This window comes from Lagopus leucura, unplaced genomic scaffold (assembly GCF_019238085.1).
Source record: "Lagopus leucura isolate 7727_CA_CO unplaced genomic scaffold, USGS_WTPT01 Super-Scaffold_100159, whole genome shotgun sequence".
Taxonomy (NCBI): domain Eukaryota; kingdom Metazoa; phylum Chordata; class Aves; order Galliformes; family Phasianidae; genus Lagopus; species Lagopus leucura.
The window spans coordinates 23,942,841-23,964,267 of record NW_024962335.1 but is presented as its reverse complement, the minus strand read 5'-3'; the positions used below and the strand labels follow the sequence as shown (position 1 = coordinate 23,964,267).

The 21,427-nt window shown below is 41.2% G+C and overlaps 1 protein-coding gene across 13 annotated transcripts in view; it reads left to right on the top strand.

Annotated features, from left to right (window-relative positions):
- The window catches only part of MICAL3 (microtubule associated monooxygenase, calponin and LIM domain containing 3), a 144,643-nt gene that overhangs the window by 12,411 nt on the left and 110,805 nt on the right, over window positions 1-21,427 (top strand). For 12 of the 13 annotated variants that reach the window (XM_042889563.1, XM_042889574.1, XM_042889572.1 and 9 more), the window contains exon 1: window positions 18,118-18,215. The exons of the other annotated variant lie outside the window; for it this stretch is intronic. The gene's annotated coding sequence lies outside the window, so the exon portion shown is untranslated. Of the gene's footprint in view, window positions 1-18,117; window positions 18,216-21,427 lie in introns of those variants that run through there. 13 annotated transcript variants of the gene reach the window in all.

Here is a 21,427-nt window from a genome sequence, read left to right as displayed (position 1 = left end):
ATGCAGACTTGACTCCTGCTGAAGTTTACTTTGGAAGCTGCAGACGAATATTTACTCATTGAATCCCAAATTGCCTGTGACACAACAGTGTCGATAGTCATCCTTGCTTTTGAGTCTTACCTGTAGAATTACATATCAAGAGCTGATGATTCAGGATACTGGCTGCTCTGAAGCTGCACTGACATCAGTGGGAAGAAAACTGCTGGCATGTGGGTATGTAATAATCAGAATCCTCAGTCCTCCTGCCACACTTGTCTGTGGTGAGCAAAGGGTGTGTGTGTATTCATATATAAACACACAAACCATGAGTTCGTATGGTCTGTATTGTTGCATCACATGAACTGAAACTGCAGTTATATCTATCCTTGAAAAGCAGCCATCCTTCCTTCTATTCCTTCTGTTCCCTCTCACTTCCTTCCTTATAGTGTATCCTCCTTTTCATTTCTTCTCAGCATCCAAAATGTGCCCAAAAGGGGGGAAAGCTTTTTCTTCTGTCATTCTTTTTATTCTGGAGCCTTATTCAGTGCCTATGTTTGTTGCTCAGTTGTAGCAGGTGCATTTTGTTTCTAGAAACCAGCTCCTCCTTATACGTAAAATATACCTTTGATTAAACAGATTGTGTAAAGCTTTCATACTAAATGCTGGGTAAGTTGTTTTGAACAGCAGTGAACTCAAATTCAGATGTTTCCTGCTCCAGAGAGCTCATTTGCAAATGACATTGCTTTTCTCATAACCTTCACTTAGTCTAAAAATGCTTACTGCTTGTGTGAGATTTCAAGGACAGCGTTTTGCAGGAGAGTGACAGGTTTTTTTTTAAACTGTGATTCATGTAGTAGTTCATAAACAAGAAATTTTGACTGAATGCTGAATGTTTGAAAATATGACTTCAGCTACAGTTAGTTATATATTTCAACACAAAAATCATCTTTTAAAAAGCAGAAATACTCATAGTTTCTTCTCTGACCATGCAGGCCTGTTTGTCTCTGGGTGAAGTATTGGTCAGAAGGGCAGGTAAGGTGCTTCTAATTCAGACATACTCCTGTCCTACTAATCTTTAGGCCCTTGAGGCAGCTATATTGAACCAGAACTATTTATACTGCAAGTATTTTCCTTCTCTGTGTAGAATATTTTCAGGATTAAGCCAATTTCCTGCTTGTCTCTGTACACTGATCAAACAGTTTGGATTTCAGCATCTAAACAGCATCTGAAATTAGACTTGAAAGGCTTGTTCATTTGCCTCATTTTGTTTTGTTCTGTCAAAGTTAGTAGCACATCAACTCTGGAGAGTGTTAATTCAAGGCTTGCAGCACAGTTTGGAGAGAGGAAGTGCATGTGGGAGCACTGCTAGGAGAGGCCTCTCTGAGCAGTCAAACAGGTGCTCATGCACTGTGATTCATTTTACTGGCTGTAATACAGAAGAATGAGGAAGCTAAGTGCAGCTCTGATGCTTTCGTAGCAGTCAAAGCTTTGCACCTCTGTGCATCTCTCAGGTTCACTGACAGAAGAGAGAGCTTTCGTATGTTGCGGTAACCTCTGTGACTGCTGGCCTGGATGCAGGGCTTATTGTGTTCGGGGTACTTGGGATTGGGACTGCTTTTACCACATGCATTTGTAGGGCTCAGCATGTGACCAGGCTGAAAGCTCAGCCTACAAAGCAGCAGAGCACACAGACTGCTTGATGCTTGGATGCTCTTTGGTGTTCTGCTGGCAGAACCCTTTGGATCCGGTTCTTTGTGAATTGTCCTTAGTGTTGCTCTCCACCTTCAGAAGTTGGTGAGGCAGCTGTGCATCCCTGTGCTTGAGAATGGTGAAAGAGAAGTCACAAAGGTGCTTCTAGGAAGGAAAAAAAGCTAATGAAAGTAGTTAGTGCCAGTGATCTAATAGTCAGCTTCCTTAGATTTAAGAGAAGCATTGAGGTGATGTGTTTGAGTGGCACCTTCTAATCATGTTTTCAGTGCAGCTTGTCACAGCCTTTGTAACTAGTGTTTTGGTATTAACCTGAGTTGAGACAGCTGGCAGGAGCCTGAAGAATGCTTTCCAGTTTGCAAGGCTGTGGAGCCTTGATAAATCACTTGCTGGCAGGCTGCACTGCTGTAGCAAGGGTGGAGCCTGTCTGCTGTTCTATTGTCGGTTCCTTTGCATTTCAGGGTGCTAGCTAGAATGGCAAGAGGTCTGTTTGTGGTCATTTTGGTCCTTTTTTTTGTTACTGATTGGCAGGTGACCTGCAGTAGGACTACTAGAAGAGGTTTTATAGTTTGTTTCAGGATTTATTCAACCCAAACAGAATTGTGCTGTCTGCCCGGCATGGAATTATTCCACCCCCCACCCTGCACTTACTGTGCCTTCTCCTAACAAGCTGCTTGAAGACCAAAGTTTGGCACCTTCTAGATGTCTACAGATTACCGTAAAAACATATTTATTAGCTCTTCTGTTTTTCTAGGGGAATAACAGCTGCCATGGTTAGAGAAAGCTCTGTGTTAAGAATTCCCCATCTTCACAGGTTACAGGCTGCCTTGGCACAGCTGACTGTTGACATGTGGAGCACTTCAGCTTAGGGTCACCAGTTCAAACACAGCCCTAGTCAGCAGTAGAAGAAAGCTGTTACCACGGGAGGTTTTTTAATGAAGTGAGCTGGCAATCTGTCAGGCTCTTCGGGCGTGAGTTTCTGCAAAACTACCATAAATGGTACTTGCAAATAATCTTGGAGTCAAAGAATTAAGCAGGTGTCAATGATAATCCAAAGAAACGGAGTAGGCACACGGGGAATAACAGGCACTGAGCAGTCAGGCTTGTACAGCTGATAAATGGGGTGTTTATGCATTCCTTCCCAACTTCAAAACTAGTCGGTAAAGCAGTGAGAAGCTTGTAACTGTATTCGTCTACATTTTACTGTCAGATAAAAATAGAAACCCATAATAATAATGCTGCTGGGTAAGCAAGGCACCATTAGAGCTGGGCTTTCGTGGCCGGGATGGGCAGTCCCTGAATTCCGTTTGACTTCCAGACCACTTTCTTCAGTTCCAGCTGATTTTTCGGGGTCTCTCTTAGATTGGTCTTGTGTATAAGTTCATTGAGTTGTTTTTTTGTTGTGGTGAAACTGAGGCTGACTTTCCTTCACTGTAATTAACTCCTGGGAAGGAATGAAGACTTCCTCCATTGCCCTCCTATGAACTTTGCATGGAATGTCATTGCCCTTCTGCCTGCTGTGGAGCGAAGGATGCGATAGTACCAGGCTTCTCTTCACCTGTTTGCATTGTTTGAGATTTAATTCAACAATTTGCTTGAGCAGATGAGGTGATTACAAATGCTGTACCACTCTAACAGCGTTTGCACTGTAATTTTCTTTTTGTAAGCTGCCTTCTCCACCCCACTCATCCCTTTTCCCACTTACCCCCACATGCATGCTCTGAACCTAGACAGACAGCTCCATTTGTACAAATCTAGTTACTCCTTAGGGATGAAAACAAATGGAAGTAACTGGCCCTGAAGTTTATTACTGAGAATAGTGGTACTAAAAGCTGTTTCTGGCTAGAGATGTGAACTTGGAATAAGTCTTAAAACAACATTGTTTTTCCTCCTCTCCTTCTCCACCCCAATCTTGCCACACTGTGGTTAGAAATTCTTTTTTTGAGCTCATGATGGCTTGGGATATTTTCTTTGACTGAAATAAGTGTATAGGCTGAAACATACACTCCTGGATTGAAATCATCTGCTCTAGGGAGAGAACAACTGCCACATCAGCAGGGTTCTGTCTGACCTCACCCATGACTGTGTAAGACAGGGAGAAAAAAAAATGAGTGATAACATTCACTTTATGCTGAACTATGTGTGCTCTAAGAGCTTCAGTGAAGAGTCCGGCAGCTCACTTGTATTACACTTGTATGTTGTTTCTCTTGATCTACCCTTGCCCTTTAAAGTCGGAGTTGATAGATTTCTGCTTTATACTTGCACTTCTTTCATTATCTTCCAAAGGGTGCGTGGCTTAATGCGTGAACTCTGTCCTGTTTTGATTGGTAGGTGGTGATGTAAGTGTGCATAATTCAAATACATCGATTTCCCTGGAGTGCAAGACTGGAAGGAGGGAGGGTAGCCAGCAGGATGTGTGCTATCGGTCTGGAGAAATAATGAAGTATGGGAGCAAAAATGCTGGTACAGCCTGCTTTGTTGTACCGTGTAAGTGACAGCATCATCACCTGATGAGGATGCTGGAGTGCTAGGGAACAAACAAGTTTGGTGTTGCAAATAGAGCTCCTGATATTATAGACTTTGTGGAGGCTACAGGAGCTCTACTTCAAAATGGTGGCAAGCTGGCAAAAAGTAGGGTTTAAACTAGGACTGGGTATAGACATTTGTGTCTGAATGCTAACTGTATGACACTAACTCCGTGTAGTTGTTGCTTTATCTGGTCTAGTACTTCTTGTGAGTATGCCCTCATCTTGCTGCTTTGAAGATGAGTAAATAGATTTTTATAGTAAGGACAGAATGTGCTTTCTTGGCAGGAGGCTTGTTTCCAGCTGAATTTGTCTTCCTGTTTCTCTAAAACTTCTCATTTCAGGATCTCGGGTGCACTTGTTAAGCATGTTACTTAGATTCAGTCATGCCATGTAAAAATCCCTGCCGATTTGAAGAAAAAAAAAAGTCTGACCTGGATTTGTAGCTGACTCATAACGCTTTAAAGGATCTTGAAGATCATATATTTTGGCTTTGGAAGTAATTAGGAAAGACTGCTGTAAAAAATTTTCATTGTTCAAGCAGTAGTTGTTTTCTTTCTGCTTAGGGAAGGCTTAATTTGCTGCTTCCTTGCAAACATATAATCATTGTGCTATCTTTAGCTGTTTTGTGGTACAGCTTCACCTCATGAAAGACAGAATGACACAGATGGTTTACATTTTCCTCAACACAACATAGTCCAGAAGAGTAGGCACGCTCTGAAGCTCCACACTTTGAGCAACGTGCTGGCTGAAGGTGATACATCAGATAAGTTTTAAAAGTGTATTAAAAATAATGTATGAAAATAGAATTTTTGACCTTTCAGGGCTGTATCAGCCAAAAAAACCCCAATTCTTCTGTTGAGAGAAATTATCTGTGAATAAAGTACGTAAGCTTCTGATGTCTTGCAAGATCTTGCACCTGGGTCGAGGCAACCCCCATGGCCAATACAAGCTGGGGGATGAACAGATTGAGTGCAGCCTTGCTGAAAAAGACCTGGAAGTACTGGTGGATGGCATGCTAGACATGAGCCAGCAGTGTGCCCTTGCAGCCCAGAATGCCAACTGTATCCCGGACTACATCAAAAGAAAACTGGTGAGCAGGTTGAGGGAGATGATCCTGCTCCTCTACTCTGTGCTGGTGAGGCCTCACTTGGAATACTGCATCCAGATGTGGAGTCCTCAGTACAGTAGAGACACAGACCTGTTGGAGCACCTCCAAAGAAGGGCCACAGAATGGTCCAGGGATGGAACAGCTCTCCTGTGAGAACAGGCTGAAAGAGTTGGAGCTGTTTGGCCTGGAGAAGAGAAGGCTGTTAGGTGACCTGATAGCAGGCTTTTGGTATCTAATGGGAAATGAGAGGAAAGAGGAGGGCAGATTATTTAGCAGGGTCTGTGATGATAGAACTGGTTTCAAGCTCAAGGAGGGTAGATTTAGGTTAGATATAAGGAAAAAATCTTTTCCAGTGAGGGTGGTGAGGCACTGGCACAGGTTACCTAGTGATGTGGCTGATGCTCCATCCCTGGAGACTTTCAGGGTAAGGCTGGATCAGGCCCTAGTGTGGTGTCCCTGTTTATTGCAGGGAAATTGGTCTAGATGGTCTTCAGAGGTCCTTTCCAACTCTAAGGTTTCTGTGATTCTATGAAGCCCTGGTTTGAATTGTCAGATAATCAGATGTTCATAATGGAAATAGGCCATGAGCCTTAAGCTCAATCTTCTGAAAGTTTTATTAATTAGAACTGAGCTTTGGTCAGAGCTCACTGTGGCAAGATGCTATAAATCCTTCCTAGTTCTGTAACTGTTCTTCTAAGTGTTGACATAAATGGTGAGTAGATGCATCAAGCTTACTCTCTATTCAAAAACTGTGTGGAGGTCTTAAAGCTAAGTCACTGTAAGGATAAGAAAAGGAAAAAAAAATACTTGAACCGGGAACTTCTTTTGTGTTTCACTTAATGCATGTTTTTTTTTTTTAAACAACACTACAAGCTTTTTGAAAACTGTTCTGTGACTGTTGTTATACTTTCAGTCCGTGAGTAAGAATGGCTTTTTAGCATTGGCTATTTTTAATTTCTCAAGTCTTTTCTGTCTGAATGATGAGGCATGACATCTAGAGTTAACCAGTGAAGTTAAATCTCTAATTTCTTGTTTCCTAGCATACTGTATGAGTAGCATTGAACATAAATGATTGCACTGAAAACCTTAATAGCTACAGTAACCTTTTGCTTAGTCAGTTTTGTTTGTTACAGACAAATCAGTCCACTGTGGAGGGCAAATGCATTCCCAGTAGGAATGTGTGGGTTTTGCCTGGTTGATGCCTGGGGAATCTCCTGGGAGACTTCAGAGAGGGGCCTGAATGTCCAGGAATTGTTGAAAGACTGTTCTGAAACCTGTGTCGTGTGAAGCAAAGGCATGTGAGTGTAGAAAAACTGGCAGGGATGTGGAGGGAAAAGGAAGTACAAAAGTCAGTGGTTATGTTTGAGTACTGTCTGTGGCCACGTCTCAGATTTTAGGTCAGATGTGTCCTGGGATTTAGTTGCAGATATGGGTAAGGTGGCTGTTTTCACATCCAGCTCTGGCATGCTTTTGGCTGCCCAAGGAAGACTTTAAGTAAATACAAAAGCCATGACTGGTAAACTTGTGGTAATTGCATGAGAACAAGAGTTGTTTGTTGCCAAGATTATACTGACTTGTGGTTCCTGGTTTTGAGGGATGGCAATGTTGGCAGAGGTAGAACTGTTTGTTGTACTAATGCAATTACACTGGATCATAATGGGTGGTATGACACAGCTTTGATTTGGGTGTTTTCTGGCTTTGAATACATGGTAGGTGTAAGCCTCTAGTTTACTCTGTCTGAAAGTATGCAGTTTTGGTTGCGTTGTTTTGTTTTTTAAGTTCAGAAAGCTGTTATTTTAGTAGCTAGTAGACGTTCTTTCCATCATAGGGAGTGCCAACACAGGCTCTCACAATAAAGTGACTTAGTCAGGAAACAAATAACTGCTCATAATCTGGATAAAGTTTAGAGTTCCTTCAGGAACTCTAAATACACAACATAATATATGCCACCATAGATGGGCTGTGAAGGCAGTCTCCTTTGTATGCTTGCTCCTTTCTCCCATGCTTCACTCTAGCTTTTCTGAAGATCTTCGTGAAAACACGCCCATCAGTTGGTACAGATACTGGGTGTTCCCTGAATTGAGATTCCCAAAGAAACAGGAGCAAGAAGGTTGTCCTGTCTGGTTGATGGCTCTGGAGCCGCCTGTGGGGGCTTGAAGGGAGAATGACTTGGGACGCTCAGGTAAGGAAAATCTCATAGATTTGTGCTGACTTTTGAACTCACCTATTGCCAGGCACCCTACTTACTTGGATAGGAAATATTAATGGATAGTGAAGACAACATTGAAATGCAAACTTTCTGTGTGTAAGTCCTTAAACATCTCACACTGGGATGTTTTATGTCTCACAAATTTATCGCCCTTACACAAAAGTGAAGCTGTGGATATTTGTCTAATTTTCTTTCAAAACGATAGGAAATATAATCTAGACAGCTATGCTTTGTTTCTGCTGTTATTTCTTTAAATAGTCTTAATTTGAAATGCTTTGAAAAACAGACTTCCACAACTTCCCTTGAGAGTGTGCCAGGTTGATATGAGAGCAAACATTCAGTTTGTTCCACAGCGTTTCTGGTGGGGGTGTGAGCTTTTCTTTACTGCTTTGTCACAGTTCCCAAAAGCAGCCCTTTGGATTGCCTGAATTGCTGTTCCTCCAGGTTTTTTGGGAGCCAGTTAGCTGTAGTCATTAAAAGTCAAATGAAGATTCTGGAATGAAGTTCTGCTTAGTGTGCGACTGCCGTATGCACAACAAAAAGGAGGTAAAACTGCAGGTTTTAGAAACTGAAATAGAACATGGTGGTAGTAATAGAGCAATTGGAACCTTTCTTAAAGAGGTAAGCAAGGTGAGTTTCTCAAGAGGCATTTCCTTAAAGTATCCAGGGTGTTTGAACTCAGTGGGAAGATGCGGAGAAATGATTTGTATTCTTTCTTTGTTAGTAAGCAGATCAGGGGCTCCTGGCTTTGCTTGTACTGCTTCTAGTTAAACTTGGTAGCACTGCAACTGAAACAGACAAACAAATGGTTTTTATTTTTTTCTTGGACATAACATATTGAGGGAGTGGGAGCTACAAGGATTTTTTCCTAAAAATATTGATATTAAAAAAAATAATAATTTTTTTCTTCTGTCGAGACACTGATTTAAAAAACCCAGCAATTGTCAGTGACTTTGCAAAACCAGGGAGGCTGTTGTTCTTGCAGCCTCTTCCCTAAGCAGGAATATCCACAGAGTGTTTTCTTGATTTGCCTAAACCAGCTGAATATCACCCTGTTGCCTTAGGGGTGGGTCTGTCACAAACTTTGTGTTTCTTTTCCTCTTCTGTTTCTGTTATGATAATTGCACAGCCTGTGGGGAGTTGGATCATATCTTACTGAACAGGCTTGTCTTGTTTCTTAGGTTAGGGGACAATAGTGCTGGGGAGGTCTTCAAGTTTAACTCATTCTTAGAGCCAAAATGAGAGGAGTAAAATGAATCCCTTTCTATGGTGGCTTGGTTCTAAATTGGCTTACACATGAATTCTTGCAGCTGGAGATCTTGGATGCATGTACTGTTAGTTATTGCCTTGAATTGTGCCTTAACAGGAAGGGTATTTGTGGCTAAATTTACAACCGCAGAAGTGGTGGTGTTACTTTCTGCAGTATCATTATGTACTTAATGTTATTGAGTGATATGAGTAAACCCAATGAAACCACAGGACTAGAGGAGAAAGATGTGAAAATGAGGAACTGGTTTTGGTGAGCAAGCATGTTTGGCCTTTCTGAAGGCAGAAATGCCTGTTAGTACTTTTGTTTTGGGTGCAGGTACTGAATTTTCTTTATCATGTTTGACTGAGGTTGCATTTCAAATGTCCAGTTTTAAGAAATGTGCGCTTTAGTGTTTCAAATGAGTTTTGAAATGCAGAATGAAAACATATCAAGACATTAAAGAATTCTTAATAGGCTGTATTCCTTACCCTGTTCTCGTCGTACTGTAAACATAGGAGAAGTGTAACAATGGATTCCTTTTGAGGTACATCTACAGAGTTCATAGCAGCTCACTTGCTGGTGGTGGATAACAGACCTTTTACCTTAGGAATCTCTAGTGCCATCCTAGTGCGGTTATTGGTGACTGAAAAAGCCTAAGAGGTGTCCTTACCCTTACAAATTTTGCAGCTGATTTTGGAAGTCTTCTTTTGTCTCAACCCTAGAAAATGTTTTCCGTAACTGTTCTTGGCAATCTGAATTGAAGAGATGGTACTGAAAGGAATCCCTCTCCTTTCTAAGAGAATCTAAAAGCAAAGGAAGGAAGAAAGAAGAAAAAGAAAAGCTACAGCTTTTCCTGCCATTCTGTTAGGAGTTGATTTAAGCTTTGAATCCGTGAAAACCCTGTAGATTACCTTATCTCGAAACTGAGCATTGTATCATAATGACACATTGAACTATATAAATACACTACATAAACTGTGTAGTTTAATATCTTAACTATAAATGCCATCATGTGTTTAAACATCTTGGATAAGATTTTTAGAGTTTTTAATGAAGGCTGTAAACAAGTCTGTACTCCTGAAGGCAGTCTAGTTTTGTCTCATTAAACAGTGAAATTAAGAACTCAACATTGAAGTCTTAATTTGTTAGAACTTAACAGTGGTAAGAAATCTAAAAACTTCTGTTCCCTTTTCAGTCTTAATGGCCAGGGGTTGAAATGGAGCTTGAAGAGGTGTATGTGGATGAACTTCCTGCAGGAGCAGGGAAGTGTTCAGGGTTTCCAGATCTCTTTGAGGTGTGTTTTTATTTACTTGTTGGGGAAACAAGTCACTTAAAAAAAAAAACAGCAACAAAAAACCCTCAAATCAAATCTTGACCAAAGGAGATGAGTTATTTGATGATTGCAGAACATCTCTTTAAATGAGAACAACCTTGTTTTTTAAAATCACTTCCTTGTGATTTTAAAAAGACTGGCTTCCTTTTTTATCCAAAGAGGAGGGTGGCCATGGATACATCATACGCAGGAGAAGCTCAGTGAACACTTGCACAAGCAGCAACTGGCCTCATTAGTGTAAAAACTTGAACTCTTGTTCTGTAACTCAGGGTTTGGCTGAAATCACTGCTTGGGATATTCTATTCCAAGTTTTGGCGTAAGTTCATAAGTTTATGAAACAGCCTGGATGGTGGTAATGTGGCAGCACTGTCTACACTGCTTCCTGGACTGCATGCAGTGAGAAGGGAGACTGATGAAGTTAGGAAAGCTTTCTCTTGTTCAGGGCTTGTAGTAGTCTTGTCTAGTCGAAAGCTGGAACAGTGCAGAGAAGTAGATTCTGTATCACCCAGCATCTGTTGCCTCAAATAACAATTGCTGGGGACTCGTTCACCCGTGTACTCAGAGGTGCTGTTTACATGGCATGTGATTAATTACTGGCTAGTTAGTGTAAGCAGTCTGTCTCAGTCCTTAATGGTACTGAGGTGATTAACTTCACTTTTAGACTGCTGGCTGAAATGCATTTCCAACTTTGACCTAGTAATCTTCTGAAATCTTGTTGCCAGAACCTCCTACAAAGGAGCAAGGAAAGGAAGAAGGACCAGGGACACATGAGGGCTGACCTGGTAATTTCATTCGTCCAGCATGAATGTGTGTAATAGATTACCACGACATCAGGCTTTCTTCTAAATGAACTGTAGAGACAAATCTGCTGGTTTCTAAGCCTGCCTTCCCTTGTGATTGATCCTGTTTTTTATTCTCCAGCAAAATAGCTTGATTTCCCAAGTATTTGTAAGTAGCTACCATTAACTGCCACCAGAACCTCACAACAGATTCCTATCGGAAGGTGAACCTCATTTTAATGAATTCATTTGTCATATAGCAAAACTAAAATGACAACCCTGCAAGAGCCAAAGCTTGATTGCGCTGAAATGGAATGATAGATCTTTGACTGTATTGTGTATGTCTCCTGTGTTTTAAACTGTCTTTGCACATTACAAGTAATCCAAGATACGGCTTTGTGAAGACAAACTTAAAAGAACTTAACCTTAAAGGTAAACATTTTTGCTTCCCAACTCTATATCAGTATTACATTTCCTCACAGCTTTTAGCACTGACAGCACAGGATAAGGGAATAATCTCTGCCTTTGAACTCTCTATTTAAAACCTTGTGGTTTGGTTGCCAATTGAACAGCTATTCCCTACTGCCCCACTGCCAGGAATTGTACTCTACTCTTGGAAATGTATTTTTAAACCAGTGGTTGCAAATAATCCATTCTGATGTCATTAGGTGTCTCTTTCATACTGCAGCCCTTAAGAAGCTCCATGTTCTACGTCAACATCTGGAGCAACATGATAGACTCAGTAGTCTTGACAGTGCTATTTTTCTGATTTTGCTAGAGTTTGTATGCTGCCAATTCAGATGTCTTCAAACTTGACCAGCAGGAACTCTGTTTGAAGAGAGGGTAGCTTAGTTGAGCCTGCGGGCTTAGTTTTACCTTTGTTTAGAAAGAAGTGTGTGAGATGAAATTCACAGCTACAAATCCCAAAAACTAGACAGTAGTTCTGTGTTATCTTCATAGGTTAAGCTCTCTTGTTTAATGTTCCATGAGGCCTGGGAATGAACATTACACTTTGTTTCAAGGCGAGAAGGAAATCTGAAGAGTTTATGAGTTTCATGAATATAGGGGAAAAAATGACTTGCTGCTTTTTGCTTTCTTGGCTTCACCTTTTAGGGTGATATCTGCCGAGACTTGAGCATTTCTTCGCTACAATTGCTCTCCTGTTACATAAAAAATAATCTGCCTGGAGATCAAATATGCAGATCTGTCTGTAAGGGATATTCCATTAGGTTTAAAGTGTTCCCCATGTCTCCATCCTTGGAGATATTCAAAACCTGGCTGAGTGCAGCCCTGAGTAACCTGCTTCAGCTGACTGCTTTGAGCAGTGGGATTGCACCAAGCAATCTCCACAGCCTCTTTCCAACCTCTACTATTATGAGACTCCCAAATTTTTAATTTGACCCACTTCTAAAACAAGAGTTTTAAACAGGGCGGATTGGTGCACTGCCTTTATCAACATCCACAACAACGTACTTAATGTAGAAGAGAAAAGAAACATGAATACTTCCCCTTTCCAAAATACCCTTATTTCTTCTGCAGCCAAATGTACTGGTCTGGAGAAGCTATTGGCGTGGCAGGCCTCCAGTCGCATACTGCCAGGGTCAACTCTGAGTACTGACTCTTCTTGAGTGTAGCCTAATTGGAACAGAAGAATTTTCATGCCCGTGTGCTGTTTTTCCATGAGTGGATTTCAACTTACATTCAGTGGAAGAAGCCAAAAGAGCATGCTGAAAGCTTACTTGCTGAATCCTGTCTATAGGAGAGTTTTGAGAGTGATCCATCCTGCCTGGATGCTCTGTCCAGATAGCATCTGATTTGTTTATTTTTTATGTGAAATAGAGATGGGTTTTGTTCACTTGTTGCTGTCGTCTATCCTCAAGGCTTGCTGAGTTTGGGGAGATTTATTTACACCTAGAATTTGTTGGACCCATGATCGGACTGTAGTGATTATGGGTGCAGGTTGGTATGTGATTTTTTTTTTTTAGTGATTAGGTGGGAGGGGAAAACAGACAAAACAGAGAATAGATTGAGTTTGTTTGCAGATGTTTCCATCCATCTTTACCTTGCAGCAAGTAACTGTAACGTAGTATGGTCAGCTTCTCTCACAGATTCTGGCACTGTTTTGTATTCCTCTTGGAAGAGCATCATTGAATAGCAAGGTACCTATCTTGGCCATTTTGATTAGGCCTCACTCTGCTCTTAATTTACTTTATATGATGTTAATGAAGTGTGGTGTAATTATTAAATGGCTCTGTCCTGCAAGCAAATTGCCATGTACTCTGGAGTGGAGCTACATGGCAGTCTAATGCCTGGATCCCAACATACACACATGGGGTGTTCTGGGTCAAATACTACAGAAGCGTGTGGGTACCACGAGCATTCTCTACAGTGTGTCTTGTGAATTACTGAAATACTAAATGTTGAATAACCTTAGGGTTACACGGCATAATCTTTATAGAGGCAAACTCCATACTTTGTGCTAGCAGCATGCTTTCTCCAAAGGCAGTGAATATAATGGACAGAGGGGCACCCAGAAGCACTATTAACAAGTGGGGACTCAAACTACAGAAGGGACCTCCTTTGCCATTCAGTGAACACTACCGTGTTATGTTTGTCAGGGACACGGTTCAGTTCCACGTTTCTTACAGCTGGATGCTATAAGCTTGCTGCTTTTTTGTTCTGTTTCTCTAAGATATTAGCATGTCTCAATCTATAATTTATAAGCGCTTATAAATGTGCCATCGCCTCTGGACTGGATTTATAAAGACATGTAAACACTGATCTTTCTGGTAAATTTAGGAGATCCTACTGATTTACTTAAGGGCTACATTTTTGTCACATCCACTGAGTAACCAGGAGACTAATGGAAATGAAGTCACTGCTATGTGGCATATATGGAAAAGGAAAAATCAAGCTTGCTCAGGGCCAGGTTGGAGCAATCCTGAATTATCTATACTGTTAGTGTATCTTAAGTATTTTTAAGAGCAAGTCAAACACATGTTGAATAACTTCTCTTTTGAGATTATGAATTACTGGGCTCTGTAGTACATGCTTGGAGCAATGGAGCAGTACTTATCCTTTAAACTCCCTGATATAATGTGGTGAATTTGTTTTACTTGTATAGCTTGTAGTCATCTTACATTCCTTTATTAGCTGCAGGAACAAACACAGATGTGGCATAAATGGCCTGTAGCTTTTCTTTGCATAGTGTCTGTGCATTTGGGGGAAACAACACTCAAATTTTATTTTCCAAAGTCAACATGCAGAATAATTGTGCCAGCAGTTTTTAGTATATTGCTGCTGCACAGTTGTGAACTACCAAAAGCATTTTTCTTAATAATAATAATAACAATTTTAATGAATCCATTTCCTGTTTTTCCCAGTAACTTTGTTGATGACATTGTTTCTTTCAGCCCTACACACAAGCAAAATTCCCTAAGTCCATTCTGTTCTTCAGCTTTTAAAGCTGTTATATTTTAAAATAGGGGAAGATGTAATATTTCTTCCATCCTGGCAAGCAAATGAAGTTTCAAATATATGAGGATCACTACCCTCCTCCTTCTTCACACCCCACACAACACATACGTCAGTTAGAGGACAGACAGTTACAGAAATGGCTACAAGATCAGCTACCTCTACAGAGAAAATTCATCTTCGTGAACCTGAAGGCCTTGAAAGCTGTTAATTTTACACAGCATTATAAACCTTCAGTAATGTTTGTGATCATGGTTTAGATTATTTGATTCTGAGTTGGGACATTAATTGTGCATATACTGTCACGTCTGTGTATGTACACTAAAATCGAGTTACTGGTTTGTGATGTGTTTCTTTCCAGTCTCAGAAACCTGCATGCTATTAACAAATGAAGTCTTTTGTTGTATTGCTCCTTTCTCATGGGAAAGTGCTCTAGAACCTCATCTCTTTGGTTTCAAGCATTATGTTGCAGCTTGAAACCTTACACACATTTTAACTATGACAGAAAAGGGGCGGGAAGCAGGGAAAATTGAAAGATGTGGACCACACCATTGTTGTTAGCTTGATGAGCTGAATGCTCCTCCTGTACCTCTTTGTGAGAAAGAACTGCGTGCACTTTCAGTTGAGCCTTTTTATCAGTCTCCTAACCAGTGAAGTTAACATTACATTTTCTTTGGAAAGTGTGCTGCAGCCAAATATCATACTTGCTTCTTTTCCACTTTGTCCAGATGGTGTTTGATGGCCCTGGGAGTGTTTCTACTTGTTCCTGTAGTTAGGACTCGAGGTTAGCTGATTTCCCATGTCTTGAATCCCCCAAGAAGCTCGCTTAGAGGTGAATGTGGCTCTGCTCCCATCGCTAACAAATGCACTGTGAAACATTAATAGCCTGTACTGGGGCATTGTGTATTCCACTGAATGCATCATACTTGCATAACATAAAACTGAAGGCCCTATACATGAAAGACTGCTTATCCTTGATGCTGTTCAGCTGGGAAAAGGAGTGGTGCTGAGCCTGAATACTGTACCATATCAGAGCATCTGCCTCTGGAACAAAAAGGAGCAAATTGTAGTTGGAGGAGGAAGGAGCTAGGGTGGGGGGGATAGGCAGTGTTCATGTTTTTTAGCAAATGGGGGATGTGGTGGCCCTTTTTTGGGACTAACTTCATTTTTAACTGTATATTCTGTAGAAAACTAGAATGTACAAATAAAATTAATGAAATATCAGGAAAGGGGCAAAACCATGCAATGTTCATCCTAATATGAGAACCTAATATTAGAGAACCTACCTGGCCAAATTACAGCAATAGTCCTTCATCACATTACGTGCATCTCCTTGCAAAAAGAAATAGCAAAAAACCTAAACTCTCCCACCTCAAACCCAATTACTGCACAGTCCTGTCTGGGACACAAACAGCTGTATACATGGGGAGAGATACGGGAGACTGGGAGCATAGAAATATCAAGGATATCATGATACAAGGGATGTTTCTCTTTCTCTATAATGACAGCTACCACTTCCTCTCTTTCCCAATGGGATTTGGGCTCATTTGATCCTTCAATATGCTGGTTTAGAACTAATAATTTTGGGTTTTTTTTTTCTGCAGACCTATCTTGTGCTCTGGGTCACCCCAAGGACAGAGAATCACCAGTGTGAGGGCAAGAAAAGGGGTGAAAGTATGTGGCTTGGGACAGGGTGCAGGAGCGTTTCCAGAGACAGATGGCCACTGGATTTGAGACCACACCACCCATACTGTACTGATCTGGTGAAGGGGTGTATTGCCCAAGGACTTTGATTCTGGCTCAGATGCTGAACCCTTCCATTTGCCTAAAACTGTTGAGCTTCCCTGGCATCTTTCTTCCCTTACAGTAGATATGAGAAATAGTCATGTTATCAAATGCTCTCTACAACAACCTGAAAGGGGGCTGTAGCAAGGTGAGGGTCTGCCTCTTCTGTCAGATAATAGTGATAGGAGAGGGAATGGGCCCAGGTTGCACTAGGAGAAGTTCAGATTGGACATTAGGGAAAATTTATTCTTCAAAAGAGCAGTGGTGCACTGGCACAGGCTGCCCAGGCAGGTGGTGGTGTCACTGACCCTGGAGGTGCTCAAACACTGTGCAAATGTGGCACTGAGGGACATGGTTAGTGGGCATGGTGGTGATTGGGTTGGTGGTTAGACTGGATGATCTTAGAGGCCTTTCCAACCCTAATGATTCTGTGATTCAAATTGCAGTGGTGGTTTCCAATCTAATTAGGAATAAATTCTTTACATTACTTCAGTCTTCGCGTTGGACAAAAGCTGCCCTTCTTGATAGCAGTGTAAGCATCAGTGTAACTAATGATGAATATACAAATACTGAATTGTTTACTACTGGTGAGCAGCTGTAGAGAGAGGGGTTTCCGAATGTTGAAAGCCTCAGGCTGCTCTATCTGGAATGGACCTTTTAGTAACCGTGTGGAAGGTTGTATAGGAGCGCTGAGCAGGCTTCCATGAAAGAAGCTGCTTCACACTGACATCCTGCCACAGCTGCTGGTCTCCCCATGTTTGCAGAGCTGTGCTGTGCTATCAGTCAGCAGCAGACTGAGCCTGAAGGCAGCAGCTGAAAAAAAAAACGTGACGGAAGTATTTCTTAACTTCAGTTTTTTTCTTCTTAAATGTACTTTCTGATTCTGAAGTTACTACCTAAGTTGGCGGCAACTTCTTGGTGTTTCTTCCTGAAAGAGTCATCACTGTTGCTTTCGGTCTCTTGTGCCCTTTCTTGCTGCATTTAAAAGCATTTTGAAAAAAGACCCGTCTGGCTGGTGCTCAAATACCAGATGGAAGATTACAAAATGAGGAATTATGGAAATTCTTCAGCTCGAGCCCAAAGTCCAGAATTGAATTGTCTGTCAGTGAAGATCCTGGAATTCCCCGTAAGACAAATTCCAGCCTGCAGAGAGCACAGTGGCATAGCACAGGGCCTAGGGGCTGTCAGAGCACACTGGACAGAAATTGTTTAACTGCAGATATTTCTCTGTGACCTGTAATGGTGGGCTGGTAAAGTGATGTGTGTAGATGTCTTGCACAAAAAGGCACTGTAGCTCCCTTGATGGGATCTCTCAGAACTGCAGTAAGTGAAATGGATGCTTATGCCCTCACCTATCTCTGCAGGATAGCTGGGAAGTTCAGCTAAGGATATCTGCCTCAGACCCCCAGATACCCTTGCAGAGGAATGGCCTTCATCCAAAGAAGGATGGAATTAAAAAAGACTAGATAGAAAGTCCTTGAGGATGAAAGGCAAAGAGAAGCTTTTATGTGTGCTCACTGCTAGGAACAAATTCTGCTGAATGGCATCCTTACACTTAGATTGGATTAAATCTCTGACTAATTCATACCAAGTCTTTTCATGTCCCCACCAGTGCAGCTGTATTTGAGCAGACTGGTAATGTTTGCCTCTGGAAATGATGAGTGCCATCTTATTTCAGAAACTCTGCTTGCCAAAGCCTCAGGGAGAGGAGAGCAAATCACAAAACCGCCTCCTCCTCTTTCCTCTGTAACTGATTTCCTAACAGATTTTCATTTGCTCTAGGCATTGAGCTTGGCACTGTGTTTGCTGAGAGAGGCATCTCTTGTGCGTTTGGGGGCTTGAGGGGAATCGTTATCTGGCCAATTGAAACTGGTTCAGCATTTACTGAGAGTCAAATGTCCAGCCAAGTGGGGAACATACTGCGTGGTTACTATTTTTAAGCTATGTAACAGTATGTACAAATGGAGCTAACTTATGTCAAGAACAGAAGGCTCAACACTCTCAGTTTTGCTTTTGCTATGCTCTGAACTCCACCTATAATCGGGATTACCTGTGGAAGTTTTGGTATGTTTTGTAGCGTGAGAAAATGTAACTTCTTGATTCTGCCTATTTGTGATAGAGCAGCCAAAATGCCAGTTAAGTTTTTGCTTACAACTTTTCCTGTCTCCTGGTAAAAGCTTTCCTGTTACCTGTGAAGAAAATGAATGATGGGTTAGACCCAGGATTGTGTAATGGGGCATTTGATTTGATCAGTTGTTGCTTGACAGTCTTGCAGTGAAATTTATTAGCTGCTAGGGGTTGGAGTTTGTGTTGATTTTATTAATAATCTAATATTTACTGTTGTTGTGATTAGAGGTGGTGGTGTGTACCAGAGTGCAAAGCGTTGGCTGTTGTTACCTTTAGAAGAGGAAAGATTTACATGACTAGGGTTGTCAAGAAAAGTATCTTAAACTCATTCTAAGGTACTCTCAAATCAAGAACTCCAAGCTATAAGTACAGAAATGAAATGCCTTGAGGAAAGGGTTTGATAGAGGTTTGTTTTTTTTTTTTTAATCTATAAGAATTCAGCTCAGGAGACCTGATAGAAGATGTTTGTGGGACCTGTAAATGGGAGCTTGGTGGAAGGATCTCATTTTTGAAATAAATGCTATGGGATTTGTGTGTGTGTGTTTCTCTTCTCTTCCTGTGGTCTAATGAATTGGGATTTATCACCGTGTTCATTGAAGATATTCAGTATCTTCTTTGTTGCCTAGAAGCCCCATGCACAAGTGAGTTCCATCATGAATATAGGTGTTAACTCTGCAGTGAAACTGCTGGGAGCAGTTCATAGAATCATAGTATATCTGAGTTGGAAGGGATCCACTAAAGATCATTGAGTCTCTTCCTACTTCCCTTCAAATCCTGTTCTGTGTCCCATTCAGTCTCTTTTCAGCCAGGCTTGCTCTTGCTGAGGTATGTAACTCTGCTTTTGCAAAATAAAGTGAAATTGCTTAACAGTATATTATGGTCTAATATTAATGACTAATTAACATGTAAGGACAAAGGAGACTTGTGGTGGCCTGTGGAGTATCAAGAAGCAACCTGCTTCACCTTCTCTGGATCAAGTTCCTTGACTGCCATTTCTGGTTTAGATACGTAGGGGGACTACACAGCATGCATTTTCATGCACAACTTTTAAGGAAAGAGGAAAACTGAATGTCCTGAGCTGGGCTAATAAGTAGGGTACAAGATATCGTGCGGCGTGATTTTCTTTGGCAGCAACGAAAGCAGAGGGAGTTGGCCTGGCTGATGGAGCTTGGGTTTGCTGGCAGTGTGTGTGCTGGGGGCAGTGGCAGATAGAGACGTATGTCTGCGATGGAGAGTGCTGGATAGACCAACACTAAGTGACAAGCGAAGGCATGCAGTGAGTGAAGTCTGGTCCTGTTCTGCAGCTGAGCCCTTGAGGTGTTGCTCTTGGATCTATTCAGTCAGCGAAAGGAGGCAGGGTCTGGGTTTAAGGTCCAATTCCTTGGGTGTTTTCTGAGCTTTCTGTGTATATTTTACCTAGCAATTATAAAGGCTAAGGTTGCACCCACGGGTTATAGCATGGTCCCAACCCTTCCTGGGCTTTTCATAGAATAAGCATTGAGGTTTGTTTTGTTTATAAAGTTCAGCAGCCTCTAAATGAAGTGGTTTGTGGGTTGGAGAATTTTCTATGGCTTTTTTATTCAAATGTCTTCATATAGGTTTCTTGGCTCCCCAAATAGTCTTGCAATGTCTACTTTAGAAAAACAACTCAAAAATTTTTAAGTAGATCTGCTTTCTATATACAGTATTCCTCTGCAGAAACACGAGATAGATCTATTAAATATCCATTTGAACTGCCCTGTGCAATATGCTTTATTTGTGATGCCTTAGCTAGTTGAGTATGTGTATAGTTTGGAATTAGGAATCTTTTAATCCTGTTTTATATCTCCTTTCTCCCCCTTCAAGAAACCACTTTCCTTTTTTCCACTTCTATAATAGCTGAAAGTTGGAAGCAGCACACACGAAACTTGCTTTTCCATGTACATTTTTAAGGTCTGTAACTGGAATATTTGTTCTTTGGACTGTGAGAGTCTGGTATTTACCATACCCCTGGGGAGGGAGCCTTGGAGTTAGAAGTCCAGGCAGCCACCTGCTTTGACTGGAATAAATGCTGACAGAAATGACGAATTTCAGTTTGCTTCTGAATGTTAAGATGTCTCCCTTGGTGACCCAAATGAAGGTGACTTTGTTAAGTTCAGCCAAGATTGGACCATGTGCTTCTTTGTGATGAGTAACCTTTACCTGCCTGTATATGCAGAATTAGATGATGAAAGGAAGATCTGAAGCACATAGGCGGAGACAAGCGCTTGTAATTGGAGGCATGAGCTTCTGTAGTGCAAGCACGTACTGCATTAGAAGTTAGGCTTTTTTGCTTTCTAGATTTCATATGAAACATTTGATGAGCTCCTTAAAGGACAGTAATTTTTTCCCTCTTGTTACTTGCAGATCACATGTATCTGTCTTTTTGTCCACGTTGATTTTTTCCTACATTATCTTTTGTGATTGTTGCAGCTTGTTTTGGTAAAACATTCAGACAGGTCTGACCTTCATTCATATAATTAAAAAAAAAAAAAAAGAAAAAAAGTGAGTTTTATTAGATAGTTAGTTTCTTTTGTGAAATCTCTTATGTTTTTCAAATTCTGGGCTTTGTTTGTTCCACCATGCCATGGGATAGCTTGGGGTGATCAGAGTGCTGGCAGAACCTGAAAATGTCAGAGGAGTTGTATTGCTGGGCTGCAGAGGTCTCTACAGTGCATGTGTAGCCTCCAGTCTTCATTCTGCTTTAACTTTCTAGTTGGGTCAGAACAGTGCTTTTTTTCCTCTGATTTCAGTACAGCTTTTGTGAAAACCACAATAAAATGCCATAGCATGTTGGCTTAGAAAGATGAAAATCTGTACCCTGTATGATGTCAAAAGCTTTTATGTCTGGCTGTGCTAAGCCAACTGATTTGGTTTTTTTCTCAATTTGGAATCATAAAGTATTGTGAAAGTGTCATTCCAGTCATTTCTTACAGGGCTTTTTTTTATATTGGAGCTGTCCTCAGATAGCATTTGAAGAACTCCAGGAGTAAAGTCCAGCTTGCAAACTAGATAGAACTAACTTCAGGATGATTTTCCATGTTGAAAGGTAACATCAAGATCAGCTTCAAGGCGGTTCAAATGAAGGAATGGCATCCAACCTCCTTACCTAGTAAGAGGTGGAGTAAGAA